This window comes from Bubalus kerabau, chromosome 2, assembly GCF_029407905.1.
Source record: "Bubalus kerabau isolate K-KA32 ecotype Philippines breed swamp buffalo chromosome 2, PCC_UOA_SB_1v2, whole genome shotgun sequence".
Classification (NCBI taxonomy): Eukaryota; Metazoa; Chordata; class Mammalia; order Artiodactyla; family Bovidae; genus Bubalus; species Bubalus kerabau.
Genome location: NC_073625.1, coordinates 135,762,281 through 135,781,859, shown reverse-complemented (window position 1 = coordinate 135,781,859; position 19,579 = coordinate 135,762,281).

Sequence of the window (19,579 nt, the reverse complement as noted above, 5' to 3'; positions counted from 1 at the left end):
ATAGCAAATTGTGCTGGATACATATATACAATGTTGCCTTCATTGGGTAAGACAACTAGTTGGATATGGGGGATACAGGGAGTTGAGTCAACAGTGATTCTCATGTTTTGAACCTGGTGGCTAGAGGTGCCTTATACAGAAATAGGGAGGTCAGAAGGAGGAGTTGGTTTCAGGGCAAGATGATGAGCTCAGTTTGAAGCCTGTTGTGTTTGTGCAACCCAAGAGGACACTGAGTGACCGGAGTGGTGCCACCAAAGACCAGTGGCCACTTAATGAATATAAATTATGCTACTTGAAAGGCTATGTTTTTAAGGTCTTTGAGACAAATTTTTTCTTAAGCCCATCACACACTGCCACCCTATAGTCACTTTGCATCAGCCAGCCTCCTCATCTTCCTCTTTTCTTTTCTCTCCCTTTCTCCCTCCCTCCTTCTCTCCCTTCCTTCATTTCCTCTTTCTTTTTCTTTCTTAACAATGAACTTTCATCCCAGTTCAGATCAGAATGCTCCTCAAATTGAAATCAGCATTTTGAATTAGTGACTGAGCTTTTTAATAAAATATTAGGTAATGGATGTACCAGGAATGAACTAAAAAAGATGCAAGCTTTTCTTAATGATTTCAGCTTTATTCCCTGGTGTCTCTCACTGAAGAAAGGTCATGAACAACAAGGCACAGACACATTGGATCCAGAATTGCTAAAGTAAGTTTTCTCCTCCAGCAGAGTCCCTGAGGATATTGAATCCGGCTGAGCTGTTCAAGGTTTCATATTCTCCCCCTAAGTAAATTAAATCAGGAGCACGTCTCATCACAGAGATCCACACAAAAGCCTGCTATACCTTTTTGGCAAGCAGTGCTGGAAATGGAGCTTTTAGAAATTCTAAAAGCCTGCCTCCTCCAGCCATCTGCGTTTGGCTGGTCCAGCTGCGTCCATGGCAGGGGTGGGGGACGGGACCACGGTGGCAAATTTCATCCATGTCTGAGCCAAACAAAACCCAGATGGGCTCCTTTCAACATTTTCTCTCTTTCGCTCAGTGACTTGGTGTGTATGTCTTCCCCGAAGCAGCCAGTGATCCTACTGGGAGTGAGTGGTTACCTAACCTTTTCCCCCCAATGTTGAAAGTGCTTTAAGTGTGAGGGTAAATGAATACAAATAGGAACGTATTGGGAAGATACAGTAGGGAAGCCTTCTGTGGCTCTGCGAGAAGATACAAATGCCGGCTTAATTAGAAAATCAATCTTGCTGTCCGGCTGATTGATTACAATCCTCTGCTGGAGGTGGGAAAGAGTTGAGTCATGACGAGATAATTTTTTCCTATTACTAAAAGGAGGCCTAATGTACATCTCTAAGCAATTCAGCGTGAAGAACTTGTTAAAAACACGCCACCTTTTCCCTCTTGTTAATTGAATCTTCGAGGGAGAAGAGGAGGAATCACATAGTTTGCATTTGTGAAAACTCTTACTATTTTTTTTCCTAAGGATCCCTGAGTTCTGAGAGGTGATTTAATATCTTTATTTCTAAAAAATGGAGTTTTTTTTTATAGGATGGAGGATGGACACCTGCTCACCACATCCACAGAACACTGGCTTAAGTGATAGGGTTTATATCCCTGGAGGAAAGAGTTTATATGTTTGATGATCAGTTTACACCTCTTGGCCCTCATCAGTGTCCTCATCAAAACACACTGTGAGGGTAAAAGTCAGATGTTATTTTGTCTACTTGGGTTTCCCTGGTGGCACAGACGGTAAAGAATCCAGCTATAATGCAGGAGATCTGGGTTCGATCCCTGGGTCAGGAAGATCCCCTAGAGAAGTGAGTGGTTACCTACTCCAGTATTCTTGTCTGGAGAATTCCACAGACAGAGGAGCCTGGTGGGATACAGTCCATGGGGTTACAAAGAAGTGGACGCGATTGAGCAACTAACAACTTTCACTTTTCAGATGAGAAAATAGGCTGTGAGAGTTTAACCTGACCAAGATCACATGGATGGCGAACAGAGGAGCCTGGAAGAAAAGCGATCAGTCTTGCAAACTCCAGCATTTCCCACATACTGCTCAGCTTCTAAAGAAAGTCAGCAAGAGTAGCTGACCCATCTGTGTTCTCTCTCTTGCCTCCTATTGGTTCTGTGGTCAGATCTGCTTTTCATACCCCATCCTGCACACATTCTAAATCCAGAAGATAAGTTTTGATTGAACAGAGTTCTCATAGTTCTGATCTGCATTTGTCATACTTCTAGTCTTGAAAAGGCAAAGCTTCTTCCTTCAATTGTGGAGTGCCATCAGCCATCTCTCTATTGCTTAACTCTTCTACTTTATTTGTCATTTCACAAATGTGAATAATGATGCAGCTATAGCTCTCTTCCCCTAAGGATGATCTCTACTGATACTCTTTCTGCAGAAAAGCCTCTGAAAACACTTGCTGCAAATAAAGTTGGAAGAAAGATTTTAGAAACCTTCCTAGCTTAAAGGATACTAAGAAAAAAGACTTCAGGTCTAGGAGATCCTAGAAGAATGTCCTCTGCTACTTAGAAACCCTTTCCTTGGGTTCTTTCTTGTTCCACAGTATCTCACTTATTCAATAGGTTTTTATTCCAGGCTTTCCCCCAACTCATATTGACCCTTAATCTTGAGCTAAAACATTTTCTCCCTCATTTCAGTGAAGTTTTGCAATTCAGGCATTTCATGCACTCTCACATGTGGATTACATTTGTACTATGTAATCATTTCCAAAAAGCCCACAGTCAAGACCAAGCTTATTAGTTAAATGGAATGAACGTTCTCTGGGCAGTGTTCATCCCAAACTTTATTTTATGAGAAACATAGTGAGGCTTGTTATTAAAATCAAGAGATACTATTTGTTTCAGTGGTCAAAGACTGCAAGAATAATGAAATTATGCAATAATTTTAAGATTTCATTTTGGGTACTCACTTCAGCATAATGAACTTTATTATATACTGCTGCAATCATTAAAATAAACCCTTAAAAACAGACTCAGAAAAGGCCATCAGCCATCATTCCATCACTCACCTAACTAAAAGAAAAAGAGCAGATGTGACTTCTGTAGCATCATATATATGGAAATCTCTTACCTAGAAAAGAAACGTATACTTTATAAGGAGCATTTATTTGAGGTACCTGTGTTTTCTTCACTCTGTGATCCTCTAGGTGTGGTGCTAAAAGGCAGTGAAATATCTTGAGTACTGGAAGCAGAAGGAAGAATGCCCAAACCCAGAGCTGTTGAGAATAGTGTGTGTGTGTTTGTATGTGTATGTGAGAATTCAAGGAGAACAATACAATTTCAGTGTATTCTGTACACTGTAGGCTTTTACCACTGTTGTGTGGAACACACTTTGCATATTTTTGGGTAGAGCTTAATTATTATGATTTTACTTCTGAAGCCAAAGATTGTGCTATTCAACCCAATTTACGAATGGGGAAACTGAGGCGAGAGACAGTAGATCATTTCCCCAAGGTCACACAGATAAGTCTTGGCACATCCAGGAGATCATTCCTGTGATCTAACTGTAAAGCTTGTGCTTTAACCTGCTGTGTACAGTATACTCTCTGTAATTATACATATAGAAATAAACTAGTGGGAAAAAGAAACGTGATACTTGAATTTGACACTGTCTCACAAAGTATGTTGCCTACGGATTCATGTATAAAAATCAACTGTTAATTTGAAAACTGGTGATGGTTTGGGTTTCATTTGCTCTGAGGCTTGATGCGTGCGTGTGTACTAAGTCACTTCAGTCATGTCTGACTCTCTGCAACCCCACAGACTGTATAGCCCTCCAGGTTTCTCTGTCCATGGAATTCACCAGGCAAGAATACTAGAATGGGTTGCCAGTCCCCTCTCTAGGGGATCTTCCTGACCCAGGGGTTGAACCTGGGTCTCCTGCATTGTGGACAGATTTTTTTTACCATCTTCCTTTACCAGGGAAGCCCTGAGGCTTGGTAGAGCTCATAAAATACAGCTGATTCTTAGAAATGTCTCTCCCTTAAGTATGGAGGTATAAAAATGTTTAAAATGTGTTAAAATTTTGAGATAAATTAGCCATGGGTTTATGACACAATAATATTTTCAAATGCTCCAAAATGCTACGGAGGGCTTCACATTTCAGTGATATTTCTTTCAATACAAAGAACTGTATGGAAAATCTTGAGATAAGATTCCTACCTTAAGATTTTGCCTCCCCCTTTCTTCTTTGGTTTTGAGAGAAATCAGAATTTGCTCACTTTGTGTTATCACTGACCTTGTAAACATACTTAAGGCAAAAATGATGGCAGAATCAACTCAGAATATTTGAACCTTAGGAGGTGGGGTTTGGCAAAAACATAGCCTGTTGAAGAACAAAACTAGATGGTTTTAGAAATCTGTAGTAGTCCCTTGCATTGTCATATGCTTAGGAAATATTTATTAACATTTTTGGAAATGACTAAGATCCTTTTGGTTAGACTAGTGTTTTCTCTATTTGTGGTTTTGTATTTATTTCTGAGTAATTCCAGATAACAATGGTAAACCAAAAAATCAGGCAAAAAACCCTTTGAGTATACTAGTTTTATGCAAATTTAGATGGTATTATGAGAAAAGAATGTAGATCACTCCTGAAAAAGAAAAGGAAGGTTAAACATTTCCACAGCATCTTTGGTCTCAAATGCAACTCAGTCTACACTCCTCTCCCAAATCCCATTTGCAGTGTTTGTCATGGGATGTGGGAAATCACTGGGAAGACCTGTGGAGCTGTCATATGTCAATACTGCTGCAGATGGCCAGACACTTAAGTTTATTTTCTCAGTGACTCTTTCCCATCACCAGTGAGTGAGCTAGGAGAGACATCACTGCTCGCATTTCACAGAAAAGTTCACAGAGATGTTAATAACATATTCAATATATATGAACAGCAATAGTATCATCAGGAGTTGACTCTAAGATTGCTCCATTCCAAAGCCCAGCCTCTTTTCACTTTTCGCCACAACACTCTACATTTCATGAATGTTTCTAGTGACTATTTTATACTTGCCTCCTTCTTTTAGAAGAGTGAAGTGTGAGACTATAAGGTTTGGGTAAGAGAGTAACATTGAATAGGCAAGGTAAGATTGAGCCATTTATAGGCTCAACTAGAGATTTCATAAATAGCCACAATTGACAGATTTCAACTGCAGACAGATGGTAGTTTTGGCTAGGATCGGCTCCATTCCTCGAAGGTAGTTCTGTGCTACCAGAGCTGGTCTGCTCTACACTCCTTTGGGCTGGCTCAGCATGGAGTGCGATGAGGAGGTTTCATTTGGCTGGACTGAATCTTAATATTTCACAATGTCAGAAATGAAATGAAAGGAAAGCTAATATACTTTGTATGTTACTTCCTCTTCCTAGAGATATTATCACAAAGGGACCTGGAATGTAGGTTGAAGAGATATATACTTGAAATTCCTATCTTCTCTCAGTGATTATTGATACTTGTGGCCAGCACAGATTCAACTTATTTTTAGATCAAATATACAGTTGGTAAACGAACTATATTTTAGGCTTGAATTAAACTCATTTTTCCTTCCAGTCTGTCCCAAATCTAATTGATTGGGCACCTTTCCACTTCATATTCTTGTTTATTTAGAGGAAATATAATACATATGTTTCACATTCATTTATATTTAATTTATCAAAGTGCTATTTGGCAATCAGCATATGGTGTCTCCTAGAAGATTCTTGAGGTGCTTATGATAAGATTTAGCTCTGCTAATCAGGACATGGAGAAGGGAATGGCAACCCACTCCACTATTCTTGCCTGGAGAATCTCATGGATGGAGGATCCTGGTGGGCTACAGCCCATGGGGTCACAAAGAGTTGGACATGAATGAAGTGACTTAGCATGCACACACGCAATCAGGACATAGTATGATGTCTGGAGAGAAACAAAGTTCCCAAAGGGCTCTAGGTCAGCTCAAAGCTCCATTCAAAACTGGTTATAAAAGACTGAGTTAAGAAGAGTTCTTTTGTACAATTCACTGCTCTCTGAAACAGCCAGGAGAGATTGCTGGATAAAGGGTTACTGGATTCCTCAAACAGCTTGGTTTAATGTTTATCGTCCAGCCACAAATGAACAGATTGATAAATATACTATTTTATTTATGCACTGTATACTAAACATTATGTGCTCTGCATACATAGCAAGTAGAACATTAAGGATTTGACTACATAAAAATTAAAAGTATATGATTAACTGGTAAGTAGTATTGGCAACAAATATGCCAAAGGCTATTATATTTAATAAATGAAAAAGTATATTTGAAAATAATAATGTAAATATCCCACTAGAAAAATGAATACGACAGAAGGAAACACATGTAAACACACACACATATAAATGGGAAATTAACTTGTGCAAAAAATTTGGTGTTATTAATACTCAAATGATACAAATTAAAACAAAATGAGATATAATTTTTAAACTAGCAAATTTGCAAAATAATGTTAAAACATTAAATGCTACCAAGAGTTGTTTTTTTTTTTTAACATAATCTGTAGGTTGAATTGCAAACTAGTATAATTTTCCTAGGAATGCATTTAACAATATGAATAAAATTCTTAAAAGAGTTCATGTCCTTTCATGCAATAATTTTACTTCTAGGAATCTGTCCAAAGTTGTGGGCAAAGATTTATATGCAAAAGTATTTATTGCATTGCTGTTTCTAATATTAAAAATAAAAAAGCCAACTTTTCTAATAATGGAATTAAGTTATGGCTAAACAGGGTATATTGCATAAGCTATTATTCATTTACTAATATCACACTATGGCATTTAATGTCATGAGGAAATGCTATTGTATAAATGAGAAAAAACAGAAAATGAACTCATATATGACTCTAACTTTGCAAAAATAAAACCAGACACACAAATGCATGAAAATATATATTAAGAGAAACCAGTAGTTATCAATTATGTGATTTTATTTTTATTCTTTATAATTTTCTGCCTTTTAAAAATAATGAGCATGTGTTAACTTTATAATCATAAAACATTAAATATTGTTTATAGCAGAGGAATTCTTTGAATTTCCAATAGGCTAAAGCAGTAGAAGTAGTATATTCATCAAAAACTGATATGGTATTTTTGGCGTTTTTTTGATGTCCATTAAATAACTCTTCTTTTCTCATGTTTTCATGCCAATAGTGGGGCCAGCTTTGAAAAGATCTATATATGAAGCTTTGTTTTCATACAAAAGTGATAATCTAGAAGAAAGAGCATTCACTCTACCTTGTCAGTTAGAAAAAATCTCCCACAATTCATGTTAGAAAAATTTTCTGATTTCTGAATAAAATTTAGTTGGAAATTTCTTTAGGTACCTTCAGTTGAGTTCAGTTCAGTCACTCAGTCATGTCTGACTCTTTGCGATCACATGGACTGCAGTATGCCAGGCTTCCCTGTCCACCACCAACTCCCTTAGCTTAAAGGAAAATAGTTATTTGAATAAGCCAGTTATCTTAAAGAAAACATTTTACGTCTTTTCAGAAGGCATTTCCCCTATGAGTTTAGACTTGATTGACTTGATTTATCTACCTCATTAGGGAGAAGGGAGTTTGGATACACAGCATAAGAAGATATAGTTGAGAAATTGGAAACGTTTTACAAACAAAATCTAGTCTGGAGAGATAACAGGATGTGGGAGTGAATTAAAACCTGGGGTTGCATTTTAGTTCTGCCACCTCAAAGATGTGTGAGCCTGTTCCATCAGGCTATAGTTCTCATCTGCCTCAAAGGGTTCTTGTGAGGAATACATGTATATGTGTGAATTGTTACTGTTATCATACAATCTATGGAAGATGGTACTAGACATCAGGCTCTTGTTTTATCTTAATATTGATGAGTTGGACCAGAAGTTTCTTGGTAGAAGTTATCGAAACTTGGTAGAAGTCACCGAAACTTGGTGGAAGTCACTGAAACTTTCACTCCAATCTTAACAAATGTCCCCAGAAATTTTAATTTAAGCTAAGAAATATGGATGCCATACTTTTTGTTTGCTGGTAGTCCTACTGTCCAATTGCTCTGAATGCCCTGAAGATCAAATATTCTTTAAAATATATGTTTTTATATTTATAGTAAACTCTAAAAGAAATGAAATAGGCCATACATCTATTTATTTTATAGCCACCTCATGTCTGTGTGCACCTTAATTTAAAAATAAATCAACCAGCTGAATGTAATATTTGTGAAGAAAGCTTATCATTTTATAATTTTGAAAAGTTAGAAATAAAAACTGCTGTGGATCAAAGTGTGTAGTGAAGAAGCCATGTCTCAGCTCTAGGAGCTTAGTGGATGGGCTTGCAAAGAGAGACCCCCAAGGGAAAGTGGAGTCTGCCTGTGGGAAAAGCAGTTGACAACTATTTGTCACAACAACCCACAGTAGGGTATTTTTTGACCTTACTGCGAGGCCTGTGGGATCTCAGTTCCCTGGCCAGGGTTCAAACCTGGGCCCTTGGCAGTGAGAACACAGAGTCCTAAACACTGTGGTGCAAGGGAATCCCCCACAACTGGATTTTAAACTCCAGGCAGTAGATGCTGGACAACCCCAGCCAAGGAGAACCAAGAGTTATCAGTTTAAATTCATGGAATGGCAAAGACATTCTGGAAAAAAAAAATTGAACTTTTTTTTCCTTGATAGCAGATTCAAATAAAAGGTCAGGAATGCTCATAGACACTGAGGCAGGCCAGATGTAGAGGGAAAACCTGGACCTCTTGTTTACTTCTTTGTTTATGCTTCCTGTAAGTTGAATTTGGTCTTCTTAATAAGAACTTACATTTTGTTTAATTTCTGTTCTTACTGAGGTTTCTTTTTGTATGATAAGAAAGTATAAGCATAATTTTCTTAATAATGACTGATTTTTTATGCATATAAACTTCAAGTGGGAAGTATTTATTCTATTTTAAAAATGTGAATGGAGTAACATGACAAAGAGCATTGTGCTACTCCAGAGATTCATTATAGAATTAGTGAGCTTCTGGAATATTTCAATCTAGAAGCTGTTAGGTGGGGATGAGCAGGAGTGACTACTGAACAGGAAGGAGGTGAGGTGGCAGAGTCAGGGTGGGGCAGGCTGGGACATCAGAACCTGAGTAAGGTGGAGGCATCCTCGTGAAGGTGGGGAAACTGGCAGCATCGGGAGATTGAGTACATATAGGGAGACTGACACAATAAGTAAATAAGTTAATGATGGTTTTATGCTTGTATTTAAGAAGAAAGTTATAAATTTAGTAAAGGAAAAAAATGCAATGAACCGTGTGATATTAGATTGGAATCGGAGGTCTGATGTGAACTTGTTGTTACACACGCACACACACTCACACACACAACCTTTTAGCTTCCTAGCTCTGATCATTGAGAGGCCCCCTGAGCCCTGGCATCCTAGTCACAATAAGCACCTCTAGTGGCCAAATCTTGATTTCAAAGTACCATTCTTTACTAAAAGAAGCTGTGATTGTTTGGAGAAATGACTGATTCCAAGACTGGGCCAGGGAAGGTATAAAAGAAACCTGGAATATCTTATTGTCCTAGGATGTAGGAAGTACTCAAAGGATGGTGGAACATGATGACAGACACCTCTTTGAAAGGACTCACATGAGCACTGGATAATCTGGACTTCAAAATAGATAATTTTGAAGGATTATAACTCATTGAATAAAATAGGCTCCTTGAGTCCATACTAATATATCAATGGATAAATAGATTGAGAAAGGTGGATGCTGACTAATGAATGTAGAAAGAATATTTACATTAGAAAATTACCATGTGGCAACCATTACAGTAGTAACTAAGCCAGGAAACATCTATGAGTATTAGAACTAAGGGAGTAAAAGTTTGATGAGGAGAAAATATAGTCTCAAAGAAGTACCTACTATGAAGTATTTACATATTAATAAAAAAAAGAGTAACTTGAATAAACCTGGGCAATACCATCTTAATCCAATTATCAAAGTTAACCTTACCAGAAAAGAGACACAAGAAATTGTGACCACTTTATAGGACTTCTGAGACTTTGCTGCCAAAGATATATAACCTTGATCTAATCATGAGAAAACATCAGGCAGACTCAAATTGAGGGACATTCTACAAATAACTGGCATGCAGTTTTCATCAAGGACTTGGATATTATAGAAAGACTGGGGAGCTATTCCATATTGAAGGAGACTAGAGACACAAAGAACTAGATGTTTAAGTCTGTACTGGATCCTTTTGCTATGAACAACATTATTGGAAAAACCAGTGAAAATTGAATGGGGTCTGATATTAGGTATTTTGTTGTTGTTCAGTCACTAAGTGGTGTCCAACTCTTTGCGACTGCATGGGCTGCAGCATGCCAAGCTTCTCTGCCCTTCACTATCTCTTGGAGTTTGCTCAAACTCATGTCAATGATACCATCCAACCATCTCATCCTCTGTCACCCCCTTCTTCTGCCCTCAATCTCTCCCAGCATCACGGTCTTTTCCAGTGAGTTGGCTCTTTGCATCAGGTGGCCAAAGTATTGGAGCTTCATCATCAGTCCTTCCAATGATTATTCAAGGTTGATTTTCTTTAGGATTGACTGGTATATTAGAGACAATAGTCATGTATCATGTTAATTTCCCCATTTCAATGGCTTTATTTTAATTATGCAGAAGAATGCCTTTGTCTGGAGGAAATTTATGCTAAATTCTTGAGGAGTTATATGATAGTATGTTGGTAACTTTAAAATGGTTTAGGAAAAAACAATTTTTGTACTGTGTTTGCAGCATTTTTATAATTCTAAAATAATTTCAAAATAAAAATTAGCTTTAGTATGAAAAAAATGAATAAGAACTGCCCTCTGTCCTCAGAGAGGCTATTGTATAGTTGAAGGGCCATGACAACAAAGGTGAAGTCAGCAGGGTACAGAGGGAGGCAGTCTGGTGACATGGTTACTTTTTGGGCTCTGGAGCCAAATGGCCCATCTCCAATAGTAGCCCTGCCATTACCAGCCAGGAGACCTTAAGGGGATGGAATAAAGTTTGAGGGACTCAGTTTTCTTCTCTATAAAAAGTGGATGATAATAGTATAACCTTATAGGGTAATGTGAAGTTTATAGAGTGTAAGGCAAGTGCATAATACATGATAGCAATTATATTACTGCTGCTGCTAAGTTGCTTCAGTCATGTCCGACTCTGTGTGACCCCATAGACGGCAGCCCACCAGGCTCCCCCGTCCCTGGGATTCTCCAGGCAAGAACACTGGAGTGGGTTGCCATTTCCTTCTCCAATGCATGAAAGTGAAAAGTGAAAGTGAAGTCGTTCAGTCATGTCTGACTTTTAGCGACCCCATGGACTGCAGCCTTCCAGGCTCCTCCATCCATGGAACTTTCCAGGCAAGAGTACTGGAGTGGGGTGCCATTGCCTTCTCCATGTTACTAGTTATTGGCAATTAAACTCATGATTATTTGTAGTCAGAGAGATGCATCTAAATTCAAGCCCTGCCACTTTCTATGTGACTTTGAGCAAGTTACTCATTTTTCTAAGGTTCAGGTTCCCCACTGAAAACAGAAATAATTATCATGTTAATGAGTGCCAGTAACAGAATAGATGTGAGAATTAAATAAGATAATGCAAAATGCTTAGCACTTTCTAAGCACTTTATAAATGTGTTATTGTCACATAAATACAAGATGAAATATTAATAGAATAAATTCCATCAGATAAATTAAAAGCATGTGGCAGTTCTGAGAAGAAGGAAAAACCATCTGGGTAGAAGTAAGGGAAAGCACTAGGTTGTAGAATTCTCTGGAACAACTGAGAAGTTTTACTCTGATTAATAGATGCTAAGGCTAGAAGTAGGGCAGGAGCAGTAGGAAAGAGGAAGAAAGAATGTGGTGGTCAAGGGAGAAACAGGAGTCATTTGTGATCTCTCAGCATTAATAGACAACATGCAGCCAGGAAGGAAGAGCCAATGTGTGGAAAAGACACTGGATTAAAGTGTTGAGGGGATGCAGCAGGAAATGAAATTGGCTCTAGAGAGAGATTTCTTCTCTAGAGAAAAGGAGACTGGAATGAGCAAGTGTAGATGCTGAGCTGATGATGGAAGTCTATGAGCAAATCAAATTTCCAAGGAGGACTGCCCAAGAGATAAGGAAGGAAGAGCTAGGGGCTGAACCAGGGAAAATGCCTTCATTTAGGGAGGGCGAAGGGAGGATGGGAGTGTTGGGTAGGTGTGAGGGTGAGGAAGAGAGAGAAGTGGTGAATGAATTAGGAAGATGCTAAGTAACAGGCAAGGGGTAGCTTTGTTCAGAGAAAGAATGCAGAGGGTTGAGAAGAATAAAGGGTGGGAGAAAGATACTGTATTATTTACCTAGCTGGTTGTTGCCAAGTTGCAGGAAGGAAGTAAAAGCCAGACTCCCAGGGGTTAAGTGCCAGGGAGAGCATATCTGAGTAAAGGGGCAGGACTTGGAGCAAACTTCTTGGAATTCTAATGCCAAGGCAGACATACCAGGAAGCAGATAAGCTTTCAGTTTCAATCCCTTCACTCTCCCAGACCTTTCCCAGGCCCTAGGATGTACTAGCAGTGCCTTTCTATGGTTATGTAATCTGTAAAACTTACACACTGAAGATATTTGACTTAGTCTGTTTAACAAAATCTCACAGACTAGGTGGCTTAAACAACAGAAATGTATTTATCACGGTTCTGAAGGCTGGGAACTCTAGGCAGTACCAACATGGTCAGGTGGAGCCCTCTTCCTGGTGTGCAAGATAGCATCCTGTCTCCCTATTTTCTCACAACGTGGGGGTGGGAGGGATGAAGGAGAGAGGGAAAGAGAGAGAGATCCTCTTGTATAAAAGCATTAGTTTTAGGGATTTCTTGGCAGTCCAGTGGCTAAGACTTCACTTTCCATTGCAAGGGGTGTGGGTTCAATCCCTGGTCAGGGAGATAAGATCCCAGATGATTTGCAGTGAAAAAATAAAAATATAAAACAGAAACAATATTGTAACAAATTCAATAAAAAGTTTTAAAAATGGTCCACATCAAAAAAATCTTTAGAAAAACATTAGTCTCATTAGGAGATCCCCACCCTCATGACCCAATCTAGCCTAATTTCTTCCCAAAGCACCAGCTTCCAAATACCATCACACTGGAAATTAGGCTTTCAACAAAGGAATTTTGGAGGAAGACGAACATTCAGTCCATGCCAATGTTTAAGTACAATAAAAGACTATTGTATCTTTCTATTCAGGCCCTCCTTTACTCACAGTTCCCCTTTGTTGTGAACGGCATTTGAGTATCTGCTTAGGGAACTAGGGTTAGGGTGTATGGGGATATACTGCGAAGTTCACACAGAGGTAACATATAGTTAAGTTACTGCTAATAGTCTTGGGAATTCTCCCTCCACCCACCGGGGCCTGACTCATCCAGGGATGACATCAAGTGTGAATGTGCCTTTTGACACCTGGCATTAGGAAAACTGTGGCGGAGAAAAGGGTTGAAATGCATAGCACCAGAAGCTAGTGTGTGAAACGTCCTTTTAATTATAAGATGTGTGAAATTGCAAGAAGAGGATCCGTTTTTTGTCAAGGCCCAGTCAAAATGCACATTCTCCCCTATCAGATAAGATAACCTAAAATTCATAATATACCTCTGTGATGAGACATCAGTGACAAATTGGTTAGTGGGTTGTCAGTTCAAAGAAGATTTAAGATTAGTCATAGCACACACACACAAATTTTTGAAATGTTCTGAAATGTTTCAACTCAGGATTGAAAGAAACTTGATAAAGAATTTTTACAAATTGGAGAAAAAAATTCTGCAGGCTTACATATTGCCAGTAATGGAGTAGGAAGCTAAAACTTTCTGTACTGTAAAAATGAAAACATTAAAAAAAAAGTAACTATACTGAAAAGACAGATTGAATCTTTGCCAAATAAGGAAGCAATCAAAGAGAATGCAGATTAAAAAATGAGAGGGAAAATGTTGCAGAGACCAGACAGTTAATAAATAATTGTTTACATTATTTATTACTTTATTTTTATACATATTACACTATTTTTAATATATTTGTAGCGTTTGTTTTTTAAAATTGTAATTTTTTGCATTGTTCTCATTCTAAGTAAATATTCACTTTTGTACTTCTGTTTATAAGTTTGAATTCTTTATTTTAAACAGCCCTCCTACCCCCAAATTGTATAACCTGCAAGCCCCACAAAACCTGGATCTTCCTCATATAACAACTGTGCTTTTTTCCTTAGGTTTACTCATGCTTGAACAGAAAACCTAGGATGTCAGCTTTGGGCTAAAATAGATATTAAATATTTTTCATCATTAGTAATTTTTAGATGAGAGGTGACATGAGCATTTTACAGGCAAAAGGGAAGGAGCTAGCTGGAAGTTGTTCAGTCACTAAGTTGTGTCCGACTCTTTGCCACCCCAGGGACTGCAGCACGCCAGGCTTCCCTGTCCTTCACTATCTTCCCCAGTTTTCTCAGATTCATGTCCATAGAGTTGATGATGCTATCTAACCATCTCATCCTCTGCCTCCCCCTTCTCCTTTTGCCTTCAATGTTTCCCAGCATCAGGGTCTTTTCCAGTGAGTCAGCTCTTTGCATCAGGTGGCCAAAGTATTGGCGCTTCAGCTTCAGCATCAGTCCTTCTAATGAATATTCAGGGTTGATTTCTTTTAGGATTGACTGGTTTGATCACTTTGCTGTCCAAAGGACTCTCAAGAGTCTTCTCTAGCACTATAATTAGAAAGCATCAATTCTTCAGTGTTCAGTCTTCTTTATAGTCCAACTCTCACATCCTTACATGACTACTAGAAAAACCATAACTTTGACTATATGGACCTTTGCTGGCAAAGTGATGTCTTTGCTTTTTAATATGCTGTCTAGGTTTGTCATAGTTTTCCTTCCAGGGAGCAAGTGTCTTTTAATTTCATGGCTAAAATACCACTGTGACAAGGACATTGTTGGAGCAGATCTTATTTTGTGAGGATGAGTTAGACAGAGTTAAGAGAACAGCTTTCAAAAGAAGGAATCTATTCTGCCTTTGGTTTCACCTGTAAAAAATGTGACTCTAATTTTGACTCTTACCTTATTTTTCCCAATGGAGTGATGAAATTAAAAAGATGATGATAAAAAAAAAAAAAAAAGCAGGCACAGACAGTAGTGAGGAAAGAAATAGAGGGAGTAGACTCTGAATTAGTGTGGAGGGGGGTAGAGGTGTTCCAGTCCTGTGACCTTAATCTTCCAGTTCATGAAGGAGGCCAGGTCGTCACCTAAGTACCAGAAGTGGGTGGTTATAGGGATTTCCAATGCTTGAGCATGTCATTAAGAACTGTTTTGCAAACTGAAACTGTGAAACAGCAGTGATGAACCTTTTCTCATCTTTCCAAACTCTGTCTGTTATTCCTAAGACACAGCACCCAGAGACAATCCCGTGGGCCTGACAGTACCTGTTTAAAGGGAAGGGTTTGGGGATAGCCCTATATTTTCCCTCTTCTAGTGTCAGAATGACGAGAGAATAAATCTGAGGAAATGACGCAAGGTTAGTGAGGAGACCGTCGGGTGGGGAACTTGAGTTGTTGCCTTGAGGAAAGGCACAAGGATTTATTTTATATATGGCCTTATCCCACACAGGATTTAAGGCTGCTTACAGGAATGCATGCAGTAAAATAGCAAGATGTGGTCCATAAATAAAAAATCAAGGCTGGCAAAGGCATAAAATATAGAAGAGCAGACTTCAGATGTGGCTTGTCAGGGGTCTTGAAGTAACTGAAGGGTTGCCATGTGGATGCGAATTTAGGGTTATTTGGTTCAAGAGCAGCAGGGGTGGGGTGGGAGATGGGGAGGGGATACAGTGAGGCGTGTATCAGCACAGCATAAAGTGAGACTTTCTAACAAGTGCAGCTGTTTCACAGAGGAATGGAGGTCATGAACTCCTCCTCCATCACAGGAGGCAATTAACAGAGCTAGGTAGCTCTTTTCTGGCCTGCTATGAGATCCAGCTGATGCAGTGGGTAGACTGGCCCCTGATGTGCCCTAAAGGTCAGCATTTAATGATCAAATGAAAGGAACTGTTCTAAACAATGTGCTGTAAGTAATGAACTATTCTAAAATATTCCACACAATAATAAAAACTTGTCAACAGTCATACTGTGTATTTTTTATGACCTGCAGTGTTGTTGCCCACCTTTAAATGCCATTGCAGATTGCAAACCCCAAATTTCTAAAGCAGAAATGAATAAACTCCGCATGAAGGAGGGGTGGAGTGAGAAGTTCATGGGTTATACCTCATCATCATTCTCTGAGTCATCATTGGCAGCTTGCAGAGCTGGTGGTATCCCTTCACATAACATTCAACAGTGGCTCTTGTTCCCTATCATCTGTCAGGCCCAATGGTAGACCCTGGGGAGACGATAATGCTCCAAAAAGACACAACCCCTGCTTTCACAGTAATGGTTGCTTAGTGGAAAAATGACATTAATAAAAATAATCACATCTATATACTTAGAAAGTCTAATTTGTTGTTCAGTCCCTGATCGTGTCCAACTCTTTGTGACCCCATGGACCAGGCCTCCCTGTACATCACTATCTCCCAGGGTTTGCACAAACTTGTATCTATTGAGTTGGTGATGGTATCTAACCATCTTATCCTCTATCTCCCTCTTCTGCTTCTGCCTTCAGTCTTTCCCAGCATCAGGGTCTTTTCCAATAAGTCAGCTCTTCACGTTAGGTGGCCAAAATATTGGAGCTTCTGTTTTAGCATCAGCCCTTGCTATGAATATTCAGGGTTGATTTCCTTTAGGATTGACTCATTTGATCTCCCTGTAGTCCAAGGGACTCTCAAGAGTCTTCTCCAGCACCACAATTCTAAAGCATCAATTCTTCAGTGCTCAGCCTCCTTTATGGTCCAACTCTCACATCAGTACATGTCTCCTGAAAAAACCATAGCTTTGACTATATGGACCTTTGTCAGCAAAGTGATGTCTTTGCTTTTAATATACTGTCTGTGTATGACACAGCTTTCTTTCCAAGGACCAAGCATCTTATGATTTTATGGCGGCAGTCACCGTCCACTGTGATTTTGGAGTTCAAGAAAATAAAATTTGTTACTACTGTTTCCGCTTCTACTTGCCATGAAGTGATAGGGCCGATCTTAGTTGTTTGAATGTTGAGTTTTAAGCCAGCTTTTTCACTTTCTTTTTTCACTCTCATCAAGAGGCTCTTTAGTTATTCTTTGCTTTCTTCCATTAGGGTGGTATCATCTGCGTATCTGAGGTTGTTGATATTTCTCCCAGCAATCTTTATTCCAGTTTGTGATTCATCCAGCTCAGCATTTCTCATGATGTACTTTGCATATAAGATAAATAAGCAGGATGACAATATACAGCCCCGACATATTCCTTTCCCAATTTTGAACCATTTTTCAATGTCTGTTGCTTGTTGTCCATTGTCCCATGTCCAGTTCTAACTGTTGCTTCTTGACCTGCATACAGGTTTCTCAGGAGACAGGTAAGGTAGGTATTCCCTTCTCTTTAAGAATTTTCCACAATTTATTGTGATCCACACAGTCAAAGGCTTTAGTGTAGTAGATGAAACAGAAGTAGATGTTTCTGGAATTCTCTTACTTTCTCTATGATCCAGTGAGTGTTGGCAATTTGATCTCCGGTTCCTCTGTGTTCTCACAATCCAGCTTGTGCATCTGGAAGTTCTCGGTTCATGAATCCTAGCGTGAAGGATTTTGAGTATAACCTTACCAGTATGCAAAATGAGTGCAATTGTCTGGCATTTTGAACATTCTTTAGCACTGCTCTTTTTTGGGATTGGAATGAAAACTGACTTTTTCCAGTTCTGTGGCTACTGTTGAGTTTTCCAAATTTGCTGTCATATTGTGAGTGAAAGTTGCTCCGTCGTGTCCAACTCTTTGCAACCCCATGGACTATGAAGTCCATGGAATTCTCTAGGCCAGAACACTGGAGTGGGTAGCCTTTCCCTTCTCCAGGGGATCTTCCCAACCCAGCGATCGAACCCAGGTCTCCCGCATTGCAGGCAGATTCTTTCCCAGCTGAGCCACAAGGGAAGCCCCTTGCTGGCATATTGAGTTCCTACACCTGATGATATACAACATGTTCTTCCTTCATGCTATAGCATGCGTGTCTTATAAAGCTATCCACTATCCTAGAATACCCTTCTCTTTCTTCATAATGCCTATTAGGCCTTATTGAGCTTTTTAAAATCCTAAAACATGATGCTGTTAATAATGCTAATTAGGCATTATGAAGAAAGAGACGGGTATTCAAGGATAGTGGATAGCTTTATAAGACGTGCTATAGCATGAAGGGAGAACATGTTGTATATCATCAAGTGAAGGAAAGTGTGGGGCAGGGAAGAGTGATCAGAGGGAGGTGTTTCCAGCTGCAGGGATGATGTAAGTGAAGCCTCAGAAGCATAAGGAAGGCTCAGAAACATAAGGGATTATTTGAAGAATTTTGTGGCCAGGGTGGCATGAGTCCAGGAGAGAGGGTCCAGGCTGTGCTCAGAGGATTTCTGTCTTTATCCTAATGGTAATGGAAGCCCTTTGGTTTTACTGAAGAGAGAAATATGGTCACATTGATATTTTGTTGTTTCATTTACATGTATGGAATCATTTTAGCTTTGGAGTAGGGTCTAGAATGGGGAGTAGAACAAGAATAAATGTAGCAAGATTATTCTGTAGGCTGCATGAATGCTCAATATAAGAGATGGCAGTGATATGGGCAAAGATGGAGAGAAATGACAGTTTCCTAAAGATGAACATGGGATAAGAATGAGCAGGATTTGGTGATGGGTTGGATGGGAGATAAAGCTGTGGGAGGGGAAATGGTATCAGAGATGACTCCAGCACCTCAACAGATAAGTGTTCCATCCACTGATGGGGTGCACCACAATAGGGCTGGTTTGAGACACTGGCTGACAGGAGAGACCTTCTTGACTCACTTGGTTAAGGGTTAGAAAAGGCAACCAGTTTAACTGATTCAAATTCGGTTCAACTCAGTGTATTTCCATTCTATCCAGTCCAGTTAGATTATGGAGCAGCTACCAAATACGGCTCCATGACTGATCCAGACAAGTATGAGTGGCTCTCAACGTGCTTGCACAGTCATCTTTTGTACTTGATGGCTGTTTGCATAAGCAAAGGTCCCCACGCAAAGTGCCAAGTGCCTACAGATACAGAAATGAAATGCCACATAACACGGCACCTAGTACCCCTCACAAAGGGCTTGACTGACTTGCAGGAGGATTGGACTGGCTTTTTCTAAAGTTGGGGATGAGGCTTCATAGGGTGTCTTTGAGGTCACGGGGCAAGGGCTGATGTGAATGTGGGCAAACCTCTGATATCCTGTTGTTGGTCAACCCTGACCAAGCGTAGGGGATTAGAGTATGTACACATGTTCTTAGCCCTGACTTCCTCTCAAACTGCCGTGTGCTTCTTAAGGGATTCCGTGCTCATGTCCTCATTTCCATGGACAATAAGCGCTCTCTAATGAGCCCATCTGTGTTTTAAAACAGCTAGTTGGAAAGGATCTCATAGCTGGGAGTTTTCTGACAAAGGC